Source organism: Salvelinus sp. IW2-2015, linkage group LG23, assembly GCF_002910315.2.
Source record: "Salvelinus sp. IW2-2015 linkage group LG23, ASM291031v2, whole genome shotgun sequence".
NCBI lineage: Eukaryota > Metazoa > Chordata > Actinopteri > Salmoniformes > Salmonidae > Salvelinus > Salvelinus sp. IW2-2015.
In genome coordinates this window covers 5,774,643-5,792,314 of record NC_036863.1, presented here as the reverse complement: position 1 = coordinate 5,792,314, position 17,672 = coordinate 5,774,643, and the positions used below count along the sequence as shown (strand labels likewise).

Sequence of the window (17,672 nt, the reverse complement as noted above, 5' to 3'; positions counted from 1 at the left end):
TTTGCTGTAGCCAACGGTGGTCTTTCCACAGTTGGATTTCATTGACAGTTTCCATTGTTTAGGGGAATCAGGCTATATGTAACGTAACTACTTTTTCCTTTCCATCTGAAAGCCAACCCATTTTTCCTTCACAGGTTATTGAAGAAGAGCATTATTTAGTGCTAACCGTTGTTCAGACTGGGGACTTGTGTTTCCTTGGCAGTATAAGCTTTGTTGTCTGCGGCCGCTCGGATCCCGCTTCTCATCAGTTCCTCCGTACATGGATAAATGCTTGTAATGTACACACAAACCATTGGTTGGATTTCTCACACTCTTCTACGTTGTTCCTCATTGTTCTTCTCTGTTTGCAGACAGCGTGGAAACCTGGAGATTGTTGTGTTTCGTGGACTGACAGGTGGGTTTTACTTTGAGGAGAAGAGAGTCACCTTGTGACCTCATATTGCCTGTAAACAGTGAGTGGAGTATGGAACTGTTGTTGTCGGGACATGGCGGTAATTCCACCTGTTGATTTGGACCTCACTCTGGGAGATATAACATAATGTAGCTGCACTGGGGACTGAACTTGGACCATGGAACTTCTCTTCAACTCAGTCGGCGGATAACTGCGAAACAGAACCCTTCAGTCGGAGAAAAACACACGCACACACACAACACGTGTAAAACAGTCATATACACTGTTACACGCTGGATAACACAACTACTGGAAACACACACGCATGCACCACATTCAACCCACTTTTCTAAGACAATAAAGCGAAACCAAAGTCTAAGAGATCGTTATCTCTGCAATGCCAGCGCGGGGAGACGCACACCATCCATCTTACTCAAAGATCTACACCCTGACTATCCAATACCGGCTAACCCCCAGAACTACCCCAGATACCCCCCAGAGTACCCTACCGACTAAGCCCCAGACTACCCCCCAGACATACAACACAGTAACGAGGACAGGAAAGGACTGCTGTAGGCATACATAAACAACACAGCAACCCTCACCAGACCACAGTTCCTTTCCAACTCTCTCCCACTCTCTCTCTATAATAAACCTGATCGATGCTCTATGTGAATGCACCCCTTCACAGGGGTGACCGAAGACATGAATCTAATTGTGCGCTGTTTGCAGCTGTTGGAGCTGATGAATTCTGACAATGGTACCGGCGACATGAATGAAATAACTGAATGTTGAGGATGACTCTGCAACTGTTCTAAATGTGACGGACTAAATACTGATTCTGACGACCCGACTGACTCCGAATAGGTGACTCGGACTGTATTGCAGAGTGACCTCGCCCACTGATCTAGATGGTGGCACCACTATAGAGCTGAACTGATCTGATAGGATTAGAACTGATCTGACTGCACTGTTCTAGATGGTCGTATGAAACTGTTCTAAATTGAATGGTAGAACTGGCGGCCATTGAAACTCGGACAATACGAGGTGACCTGACTGGACCTGTCATTTCCACTCGACATATAGGTACGGAACTGAACTGTTCTCTGCATGTACTGACATGTTCTGAATGGTGAAAACACTGGAGCTGGACCTATCTTCTGTAGTGACTGACCACTGACTGTTCTGATGGGACTGCGACTGTTCATGACATGGTGACGGCGACTAACCCTTTAAGATGGCTGGCGACTGACTGACTGTTTCCTGATGCGTGACTAGACTGACCTTTCCTGATGGTAGACGAACCTGACTGTTCTGTATTTGACTCTATCTTTTGATCTGATCGTGGATGATCTGTTCGATTGCGTGCAGCGACTGACTGTTCTGATGCCGGTGTACTGACTATTTGATGGTTGACGCGACTGAGCTATTTGCTGAAATTGATCGGTGACAGATCATGAAATGTTTCTGATGATGACCATGAACTGACTGTTTGATGGTGATCCTGACTATTTCTGAATTCTGTGACACCAAGAGCAAGACTGACTTTCTGATGGCTGATCTGGACTCTATCTGAACTCGGAGACAGAACCTGACTTTTTGAGAGGGTTGACGGACTGACATTTCTAGATGTCGACAGAACTGTACTGTTTCCGTTCTAGATGGTGGACAGATATGGCTGATGGTGAACGGACTGGTACTGTTCGCATCGAGCTGACACGACTGACCTGTCTCTGATTTCACAGGTGAAGACTGTTCTGATCGTGGACAGGACGACTATTTTCTGATGGTGAGAACTTACTGTTCTGATGAGAGTGACAGACTGACTGTTCTGCATGTGCACAGACAACTGACTTTTCATGATGGGACTGACTGTTCTGATAGCAGTGAACCTGACGTAATATCTCGATGGTGAACCTGATCGAGACTATTCTGTAGGTGACTACTTTCTGCATGGCGTGACTGCCTGAATTGATGGTGAGACTGACTATTCTCGATAGTGACGGACTGACTGTTTCTGATCGTGACAGACTGACATGTTTCGATGATAATCGTGACGGACTGACGTCATGCCATGATGGGTGGACGGACCTGACCTGTTATCTGATGGTGATATGCTGACTTTTCGATGATGACTAACTGTTTTCTGATGCGTGACTGACTGGTCTGATGTGACCTGACTGGCGGTCTTGATGGTGTGATGACCTGACTGTTGCTGATGGTGACATGCTATATCTGATATGGCTGAAGAAACTGATCTGTTCTGATGGATGAACTGAGACTGTTCTGAATGCATGACCTGTGCTGTGTCTGACTGGTTGGACTGACCGATCAGCTTTCTGATGAAAGGTGAACGAACCTGTGACTGTTCTGATTTAGGTGACCGGAATCTGGACATGCTTTTCTGAATCGAACTGTTCTGATCTGATAAATCGGTGACAAGACACTGACCTGTTCTGATGGTGACTGACTGACTGTTCTGATTGTGACGGACTGTTCTGATTGTGACGGACTGTTCTGATTGTGACGGACTGTTCTGATTGTGACTGACTGATCTGATGATGACTGACTGACTGTTCTGTGACCAGGAGACACAGGACATGGGACACCCAGGATCCCCATGTCCCATGTCCTGTGAGACCTCTGGTCTCAGACCAGCTGAAACAGCTCAGGTGATGGCAGAGAGAGAGAAGTACGGGAGAGAGGATCCACTATGTGCTCACACACTGACCCACCAGATCTTCTTTTCAACAGAAGACCAAGGTTTCTGTTTGTAGACTTTAACTGTAATTTTTTAAACCAGCGGACAGAATGGAATTAGGTCTCTGGTTCTACTTCCTTTCCTTTTTTAATAAACCAAAAGTCCCAGTCGATCCCCATGTACCAAGATTTCCACAGAGAAAAAAGACCCTCTATATGGCTGTGTAATATATAGATTTGTTGATATGTACATGTGTCTTGATGATTTCCTGTAGTCTCTTTTCTTCTTTCTGTGAATATGACCTCTTTCTCCTCTGCAGCTTGAACAGTAGAACTACTCAGCCGTTTCTAAATACTCCAACGTATGAAACACTCTGTTTATTGTGGTGACAGCTGCAAATGAACTTTATTTCCTCAATTGTACTGAACTTAAAATAATTGGAATATCGATATTCTCCTCCACCCTTTTTCCTTTCACATTCCCTCTCTTTTGTACTCTTTCAAGATGGTCAATTGTAGCCTACCAGCAGGAGTTTCATGGTTTATACTGAATGACGATTACCACTCCCTTTAAATGAACAGTAAACACTACGTCCCAGCTACCTACCTGCATCCTAAACAGCTCTGGCTGATTGTGGTCATTGTCTTCTCAGCAAAGCGATCAGGAATACTGTAAAACGAAAAGGAATACTGTACCTCTTTCAGCAATGACATGCCGTTTTGCTCTACTGTATTTTACTAACACCCCTTTCAGCACCATGGACACCACAGGGGTTGGTTCTAACCTTCCTAACCCACCACCCCCATCTCCCAACTGAAATAGGAGAAAGTTGACGAAATGTCTACCTGCTGGTTCTGCTTCTCTCCTTTCACCCTGACTATGTCCTGGTCCTGCAATATTAACTACATGTCCCTGTCCAACCTCTCACCCACCCACCCACGCTAGCCCCCRCACCCGGCCCTATTTAGAGGCCTAGGAACCCAAAGCATCCCATTACATACCTGTACATGTCCCACTTCTCTTACATTACACTGTAGGAGAATGATTGACACTATTTTGGAGCAAACTCAGCCAACTAGCGATTGCCTTAAATGCGCTTTCCCCATCAATTTGTAAGTTATTTTTAATGATTATGTTTTTGATCAGTTAGTATGATTATGTAATGTTGTACATTTCTGTTCACAGAGGACATTGATTTGTAAATCTTTACCCTCCTGTCTTCCAATGAGAATTTAACCCCCTCCTCTTCTTTCAAGTATATTAAACAAACAAAAAGGGATAATGATGAAAATAAAAGTTCATGGCTTGCAGTTTTAAGTGTCTGTATTTTTGTGACATCTTATTTCCAAATCTCATTTGTGGTTGTGACTGACTTTTCCAGAACCTGTTGTTACAGCGTGTCTCAGTTGCTCCAGAACCTGTTGTTACAGCGTGTCTCAGTTGCTCCAGAACCTGTTGTTACAGGTGTCTCAGTATGCTCCAGAACTGTTGTAAAGCGGCGTGTCTCGGTGCTCAGAATTTCCAGCGTTTCAGTGCTAGAACCTGTTTACAAGCAGTGGTCTCAGTTGCTTCTCTAGAACTGTGTACAGTCGTCTCTAGTTGCTTCAGCAACTTGTTACAGCGTGTCTCAGTTGCTGCAGAACCTGTTGTTACACGAGCGTGTCTCAGTTGCTCCAGAACTGTTGTTAACGGCGTGTCTCAGTTGCTCCAGAAACCTGTCTACAGCGTGTCTCAGTTTTGCTCCAGAACCTGTTTTACAAGCGTGTCTCGTTTGCTCCAGAACCTTGTTACAGCGTGTCTCAGTGCTCCAGAACCTGTTTACAAGCGGTGTCTCAGTTGCGTCCAGAACTGTTCAGCGTTCTCTCCAAGTTGCTCCAGCAAACTGTTACACGCGTGTTCTACATGTTCTCCAGAACCTGTTACACAGCTAGTTCTCAGTTGTCTCTGCCAGAACTGTTGTTCACAGGGTGTCTCAGTTGCTCCAGAACCTAGTTGTTACATGCGTGTTCTCAGTTGCTCCGAACCTGTTTTAGGCGTGTCTCAGTTGCTCCAGAACCGTGTTCACGCGTGGTTTCAGTTTGCTCCGAACCTTGTTACAGCGTGTTCAGTGTGCTTCCAGACACTGTTACAGCGTGTTTCAAGTTGCCAGAACCTGTTGTTACAGATCTCAGTGCTTCCAATTTTCGTGTCCGTTGCGCAAACCTGTTGTTACAGCGTGTTCAGTGTGCGTGCCAGAACCTTGTGGTGTTCAGTTTAGAACGTGCAGTGTCTCAGTTTGCTCCAGAACTGTTGCGTGTCACAAGTTGACAGACCTGTAGCGGTGCGTGCGCGATATTTGTACGCTGCTAGTGTCAGAACTATGTGGTGTTATGCCGACTGTGTACGGGTTCTCAGTTGCTCGCAGAACACTGTTGCAGCGTGGATTTCAGTTTGTACAGGAATGTGTCGAGGGATGTCTCAGGTGATGGCCGCAGAACGTATTGTTACAGCGTGTCGTCAGTGTGCTCGCCAGAACTGTTAACAGCGTGTCTGCAGTGATGCTCCAGAACTATTGTTACAGGCTGTGCTCCGCGTTAAGCGTGAGTTCTCAGACTATTGTTAGCGTTCCAGAACCATGTTAAAGGTGTGTTGCTAAACTGTTTTGTTACGTACTAGTTGACCTGTTACAGAAGTAAAAGGCAGCGGTGTCTCAGTTGCTCTCAGAACCTGTACCGCGTGTCTCAGTTTTGCGCAAACATCTGTTACAGGACGGTGTCTCAGTTGCTCTCATGAAACCATGTTACAGCGTGATTTCGTGCCTCCAAACTGTACTCAAGCTGCTCAGCCAGAAACCTATTGTTACAGCGTGTCCATGTTGCTCCCAGAATCTGTTACAGCGGGTCTCAGTTGCTTTCAGCAACCTGTTTAAGTTACAGGCGTAGCTCAGTTGCGCTCAGAACTGTATACAGCGTGTCTAGTGCTCCAGAACGTTACAGCTAGTTCAGTTTGTCAGAACTGTTACGCGTGTGCTTCAAGTTGCCCAGGCCTAGTTGATTACAGCGTGTCTCAGTTGCCTCCAGAACCTGTTTTACAGCGTGTCTCAGTTGCTCAGAACCTTTGTTACAGCGTCTCAGTTGCTCCAGAACCTGTTGACAGCGGTCTCAGTGCTCCAGAACCTGTGTTACAGCGGTGTCTCAGTTGCTCCAGAACCTGTTACAGCGGGTCTCAGTTGCTCCAGAACCTGTTGTTACAGACGTGTCTCAGTTGCTCCAGAACCTGTTACAGCGTGTCTCAGTTGCTCCAGAACCTGTTAAGCGTGTTTCAGTTGGCTCCAGAACCTGTTACAGGCGTGTCTCAGTTGCTCCAGAACTGTTGTTACAGCGTGTCTCAGTTGCTCCAGAACCTGTTACAGCGTGTCTCGTTGCTCCAGAACCTGTTACAGCGTGTCTCAGTTGCTCCAGAACCTGTTACAGAGCGTGTCTCAGTTGCCTCGAACCTGTTTGTTACAGCGTGTTCTCAGTTGCTCCAGAACCTGTTACAGCGTGTCTCAGTTGCTCCAGAACCTGTTACAGGGCGTGTCTCAGTTGCTCCAGAACCTGTTGTTACAGCGTGTCTCAGTTGCTCCAGAAGTGTTACAGGGTGTCTCAGTTGCTCCAGAAACTGTTGTACAGCGGTCTCAGTTGCTCAGAACCTGTGTTACAGCGTGTCTCAGTTGCTCCAGAACCTGTTGTTACAGGTGTCTCAGTTGCTCCAGAACCTGTTTCGTGAAGGCGTGTCTCAGTTGCTCCAAAACTGTTACATGAAAGCGTGTCTTCAGTTGCTCCAGAACCTGTTACATTAGCGTGTCTCAGTTGCTCCAGAACCTGTTGTTACAGGTGTCTCAGTCTGCTCAGCAACCTGTTACACGTGTCTCGTTGCTCCAGAACCTGTTGTTACAGGTGTCTCAGTTGCTCCAGAAACCTGTTGTACGAGTGGTCTCAGTTGCTCAGAACTGTTGTTACAGGTGTCTCAGTTGCTCCAGAACTGTTACAGCGTGTCTCAGTTGCTCCAGACACCTTGTTCAAGCGTGTCTCAGTGCTCCAGAACCTAGTTCTACAGCGTGTCTCAGTTGCTCCAGAACCTGTTACAGCGTGTCTCAGTTGCTCCAGAACCTGTTGTTACAGCGTGTCTCAGTGCCAGAACTGTTACAGCGTGTCTACAGTTGCGCCAGAACTGTTGTTACAGCGTGTCTCAGTTGCTCCAGAACCTGTTCACGGCGTGTCTCAGTTGCGCCAGAAACTGTTTTACAGCGTGTCTCAGTTGCGCCAGAACCTGTTGTTACAGCGTGTTCATTGCTCCAGCTCCATTATGGAACTAATCGGAATCACACTCTGCTGACTGAGCCTGGGGGGAAGGGAAATAGGGTCTGGTCATGGTTGTTAAGGGATATTACTGTGTGAGGGGGGAAGGAAATAGGGTCTGGTCATGGTTGTTAAGGGATATTCTGTGAGGGGGGGAAGGGAAATAGGGTCTGGTCATGGTGTTAGAGGGATATTAGTGAGGGGGGGAGAAATAGTCTGTCATGGTTTAAGATATTACTGATGGGGGGAAGGGAAATAGGGTCTGGTCATGGTTGTTAAGGGATATTACTGTGAGGGGGGAAGGGGAAATAGGGTCTGGTCATGGTTGTTAAGGGGATACTACTGTGTGGGTGGGGAAGGGAATAGGGTTGGTCATGGTTGTTAAGGATATTACTGTGAGGGGGAAGGGAAATAGGGTCTGGTCATGGTTGTTAAGGGATATTACTGTGGTAGGGTGGGAAGGGAATAGGGTCTGGTCATTGGTTGTTAAGGATATTACTGTGTGAGGTGGGGAAGGGAAATAGGGTCTGGTCATGGTTGTTAAAGGATATTACTGGTGAGGTGGGGAAGGGAAATAGGGTCTGGTCATGGTTGTTAAGGGATACTACTGTGTGAGGTGGGGAAGGGAAATAGGGTCTGGTCATGGTTGTTAAGGGATACTACTGTGTGAGGTGGGGAAGGGAAATAGGGTCTGGTCATGGTTGTTAAGGGATATACTGTGTGAGGTGGGGAAGGGAAATAGGGTCTGGTCATGGTTGTTAAGGGATATTACTGTGTGAGGGGGGAAGGGAAATAGGGTCTGGTCATGGTTGTTAAGGGATATTACTGTGAGGGGGGAAGGGAAATAGGGTTGGTCATGGTTTTTAAGGATATTACTGTGTGAGGTGGGGAAGGGAAATAGGGTCTGGTCATGGTTGTTAAGGGATATTACTGTGTGAGGTGGGGAAGGGAAATAGGGTCTGGTCATGGTTTTAAGGATATTACTGTGAGGTGGGGAAGGGAAATAGGGTCTGGTCATGGTTGTTAAAGGATATTACTGTGAGGTGGGGAAGGGAAATAGGGTCTGGTCATGGTTGTTAAGGATATTACTGTGAGGTGGGGAAGGGAAATAGGGTCTGGTATGGTTTGTTAAGGGATATTACTGTGAGGTGGGGAAGGAAATAGGTCTGGTCATGGTTGTTAAGGATATTACTGTGTGGGTGGGGAAGGGAAATAGGGTCTGGTCATGGTTTTTAAAGGATATTACTGGTGAGGTGGGAAGGGAAATAGGGTCTGGTCATGGTTGTTAGGGATATTACTGTGTGAGGTGGGGAAGGGAAATAGGGTCTGGTCATGGTTGTTAAGGGATATTACTGTGTGAGGTGGGGAAGGGAAATAGGGTCTGGTCATGGTTGTTAAGGGATATTACTGTGTGAGGTGGGGAAGGGAAATAGGGTCTGGTCATGGTTGTTAAGGGATATTACTGTGTGAGGTGGGGAAGGGAAATAGGGTCTGGTCATGGTTGTTAAGGATATTCTGTGTGAGGTGGGAAGGGAAATAGGGTCTGGTCATGGTTGTTAAGGGATATACGTGTGTGAAGGTGGGGAAGGGAAATAGGGTCTGGTCATGGTTGTTAAGGGATATTACTGGTGTGAAAGGGGGAAGGGAAATAGGGTCTGGTCATGGTTGTTAAGGGATATTACTGTGTGTGATGTGCGCTGCATATGTTCTACTTGGCCATCAATTGGAAACGATATCCAAAACAGTTCTCATACTGTAGCCATTACCTACAGATGTAAGATCTTAATTTGATCACTCTTTTGTTGCTGAGAATTTTCCTGCCCAGCAGGAAATGCAAACTTGTAGTGTATTTGAGTTTTAAAAMGGCTTCGAAAGTTTGTAATTTCCACTTTCAAAATTCAGACAGTTTTGCCAATGAAAAATGTATCTACCCTCATAAACATGTCCATTAATTATAATACACATAATAATTCACATTTCCTGTTGCTGCAGGATTATTGTCCTGCTGTAACAAACTGGCTCAAATTAAGATGCTACATCTGTACCAGCAAGTTAGGGACATGAATTATGTTCTTTTTTGCTGTACATTACCTATCATACACTGGTTTGAATGATGTTCTTTTTCTATTCTGACCATTTTCTTTGTCCAATAGGTAATCCATTGACATAATACTGTATGTTTGTGTTATGGAACCCAGTTGACCTGGTCGCTGAAAGCTCCTCTACATTTTGGGAATCATACAGTAAGTGCTTTTTGGCATTTCACCCAGGCAGAGCTAAAGGTCCCTGTTCTCTGACTAATAGAAAAAGGAGATGTTTCAGAACAAAGTCAATCCAGGCTAAGAGTCTGTCTTTTCACTTATCCTCTCTGTCCCAAGCTCTGTCAGAATAGAATKGACCCATTGAGAACTCTGGGACACCTCTGCCAGTGGGTATCTGCCATGAGTAGGCCTTCATCTCTCAATCCATCCACCTTTCACCATGTACTCTAAATGACAGAAAGGTCATTCCCAAGGAGACAGAGCTAGTACAGTTAAACAATCTGTTTTTCTAAAATGCCTGTCTACAAATGTACTTTATTTGAGAGACAAAATGAAGAGACAGTAGAGAAAATAGCATGGCTTAATTCTGCACAGTTGTTGTCTAGTCAAAACAACATCTTAGGTGACATACTGCTGTGTGTAAACACATTTTTGTCAGCTGCTTACTTGGGAAAATATAACTTTTTCAATCAGCACTCGTACTCTGACACATATGGCCTCTGAGCTACAGCTCATGCTAGGAATCAACAAGGATGTGTTTCATAGAAAGGCCATCTCCAGACCAAACTGTACTCCTGGTTTTCCACCAGAACAGTGACAGCGTCTGGGAGTCTCTTACAGTATGTCATTACCATTACTAACTGGATTTCTGTCCCAGCAGCTCGGCAGGCTCTCCCATTACAAATGGATGCAGCTGGGCAGCTGGCCTGATCTAACTGCAGCATCACTATAAATCAATGGCCTGTATTTGTTGTTCTCCACCCAGGTTATAATGGTGTGTCAGCACATCCATCAGTCGTCCCCACCCCAACCAATCCACCAGGTGAGGGAGGAGCTGTGGCTTAGATAAGATGGAAGAAGCTGATGGATAGACACTTTGATAAACTCCTGTAAAGTGGGGGCCCTATTTTAATGGATTTGTTTGAGAAAAATAATCAACCATTTTATCCTGCAGGAATGATAATTTGTTACTTATATGTTTTCTAAGTGTGACGGTTTCTGAGACCTTATGTGCCAAGAGGCATGAAGAGGATAGGCTGTGTATTGTGTCTAGGCATTATCAGGGATCGTTGTACCATGCTTGACTGAGACATGAGATCTGTTGTCTTTTTAGGGGCATTCATTTCAAAGCCCTCCATCGTTTTTTTTTTATAGTATGATGTCTGATAATCCTCCCTGTGCTCACATGTGGGTCAGTGTTCATGCTTAAAAACAAAATGAAGTATAGAATAGCATCCTGTATGCATAATCACCGTGTCCTTGAATCCAAACGGAATTCTGTGTGTCACAAGGTTTTGTTGGCTTAAAAGTACAATATAAAAGGTCAGATACTATAACTCCCAGCGACAAAGAGGAATCTCATCATTCACCTGGGAAAATCTGAATAAATCAGAGGGGTGGTTGTTATTAGTCTTACACATATCTCCCGAGTGGCGCAGTTGTCTAAGGCACTGCATCTCAGTGCGAGAGGCATCACTACAGTCCCTGGTTTGAATCCAGGCTGCATCACATCCGGCCGTGATTGGGAGTTCGATAGGGCAGCGCACTATTGGTCCAGCGTCGTCAGGGTTTAGCCGGGGTAGGCCGTCATGGTAAATAAGAATTTGTTCTTAACTAATTTTCCAGGTTAAATGTTTTAAAAATTAAAAAATATCCATTGCAATGGGCCTTCAGCATCCTATATGCTTCAGGGTTATGTGTACTGCACATAATCAGAACCATTTTTTATAATTCATTCTGATGTGCCTGTAATGTCCAGTACCATTTATTTTGATGTGTTTGCACTGCAGCCATGAGATCACACTAACTATACTATAACTAACATCATACTATAACTCCCAGAAACAAAATGACCTAATAGCTTATACTTAGTGTAGCAGTCAGGCCCAGAAAGCAGCCTCTCAGGCAGTATGAGAAAGAAGAGTGCAATCAGAATAGGAGGATAATTGTATATTTGGCATCTCTATAAGTTTCATTCCTTAATCACATGCATGTGAGAGAAATACACTACTATTCTTACACGTCGATGTGCTAAATGTCATCTTTTAGCTAGACTTACTGTGACAGCCAGCGGATTTTGTCATTTTCCTTGAAGAATGTTTGAAAATAGACTTCCAAYAATTGTGGGCAAATTTGCAACTGAGCTGGGGAACATTTGCAAGTTRAATAAGAAGAAACATGTGGCATTCAGTTGAAAGGATGGAAATGATCCAAGGCTGTGAAGCATTTCATCTGTTGTCTTGTGTTGTTTAGCATTCTCATGTCATGAATGTGATTGGATGTCGGTGGTTACATTGCTTGCTGCTCGGTAGTCAGATAACTTGATATGCCATGGGAACCACTCAACTGGGCTTCATTCAGTGGATCATCTTTTGATCCTAAAATCCAAGTGTGTTTACGCTGTAACTATTAGGACATGAGAGAGTGGTCCGTCCCTTGAAGAGCAGCCAAGCCTTATTCGTTTGAATGCTTAGTGTCAGATAATAAGCCTGATGAGGCTGGACATTAAACCAAGTTTATTTCTAAGTAGGTCAATTCCAATTGACGGCACCCAAACAGACTTTATGAGAAGGAGCTGTTTGTTTGTTAAAGGCACAGTGCAATCAAAAAAAAAAGTGCCTGTTTTTTATATCATATTGTACAACAGCTGATGAAACTAGCACTGTAAAAAAAAAAAAGTGTATTTTTATCAGTGTTATTTCCTGATAGTTGCTGGATGTAAATACTATCTACACAGGACCTTCTAATCAGCAGGTTTGCATGGACGGAAGTTTCGCCTTTCCATGGTCACATCACCATGCGGTAAATTGGTTAATAGACCAATAACAAAGAGAGTTCTAAACCTCTCTGCCAATAACAGCTAGTTTTCAGTTTTCCCCTCCCATTCAGACCACTCCCAGACAGTTCTAGCAAAATTCTTGAGAAGTATCCAGCTGCAGATTATGCTCGCTGAAGCCGCCTGGTCTGCGAATCACAAAGCGCATGCATCGCAGATGGTATTTTTGTGTCTCAGTTGGTATGTTCTGAACTTGCGATGTGTTCCAGGGCGTCAGTGTGCAACGCACATACAGTTGAAGTCGGAAGTTGACATACACTTAGGTTGGAGTCATTAAAACTCGTTTTTCAACCACTCTACAAATTTCTTGTTAACAAACTATAGTTTTGCAAGTCGGTTAGGACATCTACTTTGTGCATGACACAAGTCATTTTTCCAAAAATTGTTTACAGACAGATTATTTCACGGTATCACAATTCCAGTGGGTCAGAAGTTTACATACACTAAGTTGACTGTGGCCTTTAAACAGCTTGGAAAATCCAGAAAATTATGTCATGGCTTTAGAAGCTTCTGATAGGCTAATTGACATCATTTGAGTCAATTGGAGGTGTACCTGTGGATGTATTTCACTGCCTACCTTCAAACTAGTGCCTCTTTGCTTGACATCATGGGAAATCAAAAGAAATCAGCCAAGACCTCAGGAAAAAAATGGTAGACTTCCACAAGTCTGGTTCATCATTGGGAGCAATTTCTAAACGCCTGAAGTACCACGTTCATCTGTACAACAATAGTACGCAAGTATTAACACCATGGGACCACGCAGCCGTCATACCGTTCAGGAAGGAGACGAGTTCTGTCTCCTAGAGATGAAGGCACTTTGGTGCGAAAAGTGCAAATATATCCCAGAACAACAGCAAAGGACTTGTGAAGATGCTGGAGGAAAACAGGTAACAAAAAGTATGTATTCCACAGTAAAACCAGTTCTTATATCACATAACCTGAAAGGCCAGTCAGCAAGGAAGAAGCCACTGCTCCAAAACCACAATAAAAAGCCAGACTATGGTTTGGCAACTGCACATGGGACAAAGATCAATACTTTTTGGAGAAAATGTCCTCTGTGTCGGATGAAACAAAAATAGAACTGTTTGGCCATAATGACCACTCGTTATGCTTGGAGGAAAAGGGGAGGGCTTGCAAGCCGAAGAACACCATCTCAACCGTGAAGCAAGGGGGTGGCAGCATCAGGTTGTGGGGGTGCTTTGCTGCGGAGGGACTGGTGCACTTCGCAAAATAGATGGCATCTGAAGGGAACAATTATGTGGATATATTGAAGCAACATCTCAAGACATCAGTCAGGAAGTTAAAGCTTGGTCGCAAATGGGTCTTCCAAATGGACAATGGACCACAAGCATACTTCCAAAGTTGTGGCAAAATGGCTTAAGGACAAAGTCAAGGTATTGGAGTGGCCAACACAAAGCCCTGACTCAATCCTATAGAAAATGTGTGGGCAAAACTGAAAAGCGTGTGCGAGCAAGGAGGCCTAAAACCTGACTCAATTACACGCAGCTCTGTCAGGAGGAATTGGCCAAAATTTATCCAACTTATTATGGGAAGCTTTGTGGAAGGCTACCCGAAACGTTTGACCCAAGTTAAACAATTAAAGGCAATGCTACCAAATACTAATTGAGTGTATGTAAACTTCTGGCCCACTGGGAATGTGATGAAAGAAATAAAAGCTGAAATAAATCATTCTCTCTACTATTATTCTGACATTTGACATTCTTAAAATAAAGTGGTGATCCTAACTGACCTAAGACAGGGATTTGTCACTCTGAGTTAAATGTCAGGAATTGTGAAAAACGTGAGTTTAAATGTATTTGCTAAGGTGTATGGTAAACGTTGGGTGTAGTTAGTAACAATGACGAACACAATTCCAGTCAAAACAGAAGATTTGTAAGAAATACTGTAGCCTATCCGTTATATTCTCAACCAAATGTAACGAGTGCAATGAGAGTTGGGAAGCACAGTACAGGGAGTGAGTGTTTAATGAATAAACAAACAAACACGAAGACAAAAAAACAGAGGCCAAATGCGACAAAAAAGGTGAAAAAAAAAAACACAAAAAGATCCCCCAAGAACGACTCCTGTTTGAGGAGAAGAACCAAGGTATCACGCCTTGGCCCCATAGATGAGGCTTTTTTCTCTATTTTGGTTAGGCCAGGGTGGTGACTAGGGTGGGATTCTAGTTTCTTTATTTTCTATGTTTGTGTGGTTCCCAATCAGAGGCAGGCTGTCTATCTTTGTCTCTGATTGGGGATCATATATAAATTGTCCTTTTCCGTTGTGTTTTGTGGATAGTTATTTTCTGTTTAGTGTCTGCACCTGATAGAACTGTTTCGGTTTTTCACTTTGTTATTTTGTTCGAGTGTTTTTTGAGAAATAAAATATCATGAACACCGCTGCGCTTTGGTCCATGCCTTCCGACGAGACGTTACACAAGGTGAGTGACAGATATAGGTGTGGTGTGCTTGACGATGGTGACAGGTGTGCGGGATAATCAGCAGCCTGATGACCGAGAGGCCCTCCCCGACGTGCGGCTCCCGCCGCAAGACGCTGACAAAGGGGACGAACCCGGGGATCAGGAGCGGACCGGTCACCCCTGCTGAAGCGCGAGAACCTGTCACACCGACTGAGGCTCAGGAACCTGCGAGCCGGCAGGTGCGCGAGAACCTGTCGAGTCGGCTGGGGCTCGGGAACCTGACAGACCGGCTGAGGCAGGGGAGCCTGGCRATCCGGCTGAGGCAGGGSAGCCTGGCGATCCGGCTGAGGCATGAGAACCTGACGAGCAGGTGGAAGCAGGGGAGCCTGGCAATCCGGCATGAAAGTCAGATGAGCCAGCTGAGGCAGGGGAGCCTGGCGATCCGGCTGAGGCATGAGGCCCTGTAGTGGCTCCCAGACCCGACGTCATTTACACTGAGACACACAAAAAACCACTCCTTGATGCTTCCCTTAGGAGAGGTGTTATTCTGTAACGAGTGCGGTGAGAGTCGGGAAGCAGGTTCAGGGAGTGAGTGTTTTAATGAATACACCAAACAATAAACACGAAACACAAACAACGCACCGACAGGAAACAGAGTCAATAACACCTGAGGAAAAACCGAAGGGGAGTGACAGATATAGAGAAGATAATCAAGGAGGTGATGGAGTCCAGGTGAGTGTAATGAGGCGCAGGTGCACGAGACGATGGTGACAGATGTGCGGGATAATCAGCAGCCTGATGACCTAGAGGCCGGAGAGGGAGTATACGTGACACCAAAGCAATGCCATTTGTTACCACTAGCATGTACCCCAGTGGTTTTCAAAATGTTTGATTCGTAACCCCCAAAAAGGAGTGGTACAAAACTTGTGACCCCCGTGCACGCAGATGGACGTGTGCACGCACAATCGCTGCGCAAATCATTACAGCTATGATATATTTGGAAAACGCAAGATAGGCTACATAAATAAACTGCGTTTTACACCTGCATTTGGAGCTGAAGTCATGTTAGTAGCCAATATCAACTAGGGATATATAATCTCACTTCTCTGGAGCCCAAAGCAGAATCATACGGCCTACCTGTTGCAGAGGTTGCCGGATCGGTTGGAAAGCATGATCTGTCTGCACCATGTCATCACTCTGGAGGGCAGCCTGCCTGGAAAGCAACTGATCGTCTCGCACCATTCATCCACTCTGGAGGGCAGCACACACCTGCCTGAAGCATTCTTCGCACCCATGTAACATACACCTGGAGGCAGCGCCCCGCCTGGAAAGATGACTGTCTCACCCATCATCACTCTGGAGGCAGCCGCCTGAAGCATTTCTTTCTCAACCAGTCATCACTCTGGAGGCAGCCACCTGACCTGGAAAATTCCATGATCTGTCTCCACCAACGTCATCCACTCTGGCAGGGGCAGCCGCCTGCAAATCATGTCTGTCGTGCACCATGTCAATCCCTTCTGCGAGGGCAGCCTGCCTGCCAGATGCTAAGTTGCCAGCCGAGTCAGCCCTTTTTCCTCATTAAAATTTGTAAAAATTTGCCAGAATAGTACATCTTCACCCACTAATACTGAATTGGGCGATGTACAGGCCTGCTATCTTGACACATACTGGTATACACCTCAGCAATCCAAACTAGGCCTATCTAAATATGAAAATGATAATCAAATGACCCAGCGTTACCTCGTTCTGTTGCACGATAAGCTCAGTAGCTTGATTGACTCCATCGCAGTTGGCAGGCTGTGGCCTGGCCTGGCCTTCATGAGGTACTACACAGTCCCGCCCGAATTAATCCACCTCTTATTACCATCATATGATGCCACGGCTCAAGACACATACATTTAGACAGAAACGCAGTTATACACCAGCGCTTGTCACCTTGAAATTGACAAATTGACATTTTTGGGTAAACAGTGTTTACCCAAAAACATGACACAATCAATGAGCTTTTCAATATTCCTTCACCTTTTCATGTAGCACTCCGTTCCCTGTGCGCTTGTTTTGAGCTGTTAGATCCACTCCGTGTCCCCAAAAGTTTTCAAAAAGCACAATTGCTGTAAGTGCCCAGCCGTACTTTGAGTCTCGTTGCTGCCTTGGTTAGACAACTCAAGTTTGCAAAGCCAGTGTGGCTCCAAACACCAAATCGATCACTTGCAAATAATAGGCATTCCAGCAGTACAGTTTGCAGTGCTTCTCGGAGCCGTAGTACCATTGACAGCCTCGTAGTTGAAACTTTGAAAGTGGCTTTCCCGCCTGTGACAGGCTTTGTGGCGTCGGGCGACCTCTCCTTACAATGTCTAACTTTCTTTGAAAATTCGTCTTGAGAATGGCGTTATAATTATATCCTCGACCAAATCGATATCCTCCTCCTTCCGCCATTGTGGGTTGAAAAAACAGCTTAGTACGCGTGATTAATTCGTTATTCAAATTCAGTTCCTAGATCTGCATAGACCTGCCCATAGGACCTGCCTCTCAATATTGGTAATCCAATCAAAAGACGTGCACGCACTACGCCTGCTAAGCTGGTCCTTGTAACACTGGAGCCAGCTAGCAGGCGTACAATAGCCAACTCTAAAGCTGATTGGTTGACACTAAATTTTCATTTCCATTCCCTATAAGCTACAAGCGCCCGCACTGTTGATTCTGAAGGCCTGAGGGCAGATTTTAGACCCCTGGCAACACATGATG

At 45.2% G+C, this 17,672-nt stretch overlaps 1 long non-coding RNA gene across 1 annotated transcript in view; it reads right to left on the bottom strand.

Annotated features, from left to right (window-relative positions):
• The window catches only part of LOC139022872 (uncharacterized), a 3,381-nt gene extending 111 nt beyond the window's left edge, over positions 1 to 3,270 (bottom strand). The window contains exon 1 of the long non-coding RNA XR_011473938.1: positions 2,843 to 3,270. This is a non-coding gene — a long non-coding RNA (uncharacterized lncRNA). The remainder of the gene's footprint in view (positions 1 to 2,842) is intronic.
• Positions 3,271 to 17,672: the final 14,402 nt, after the last annotated feature.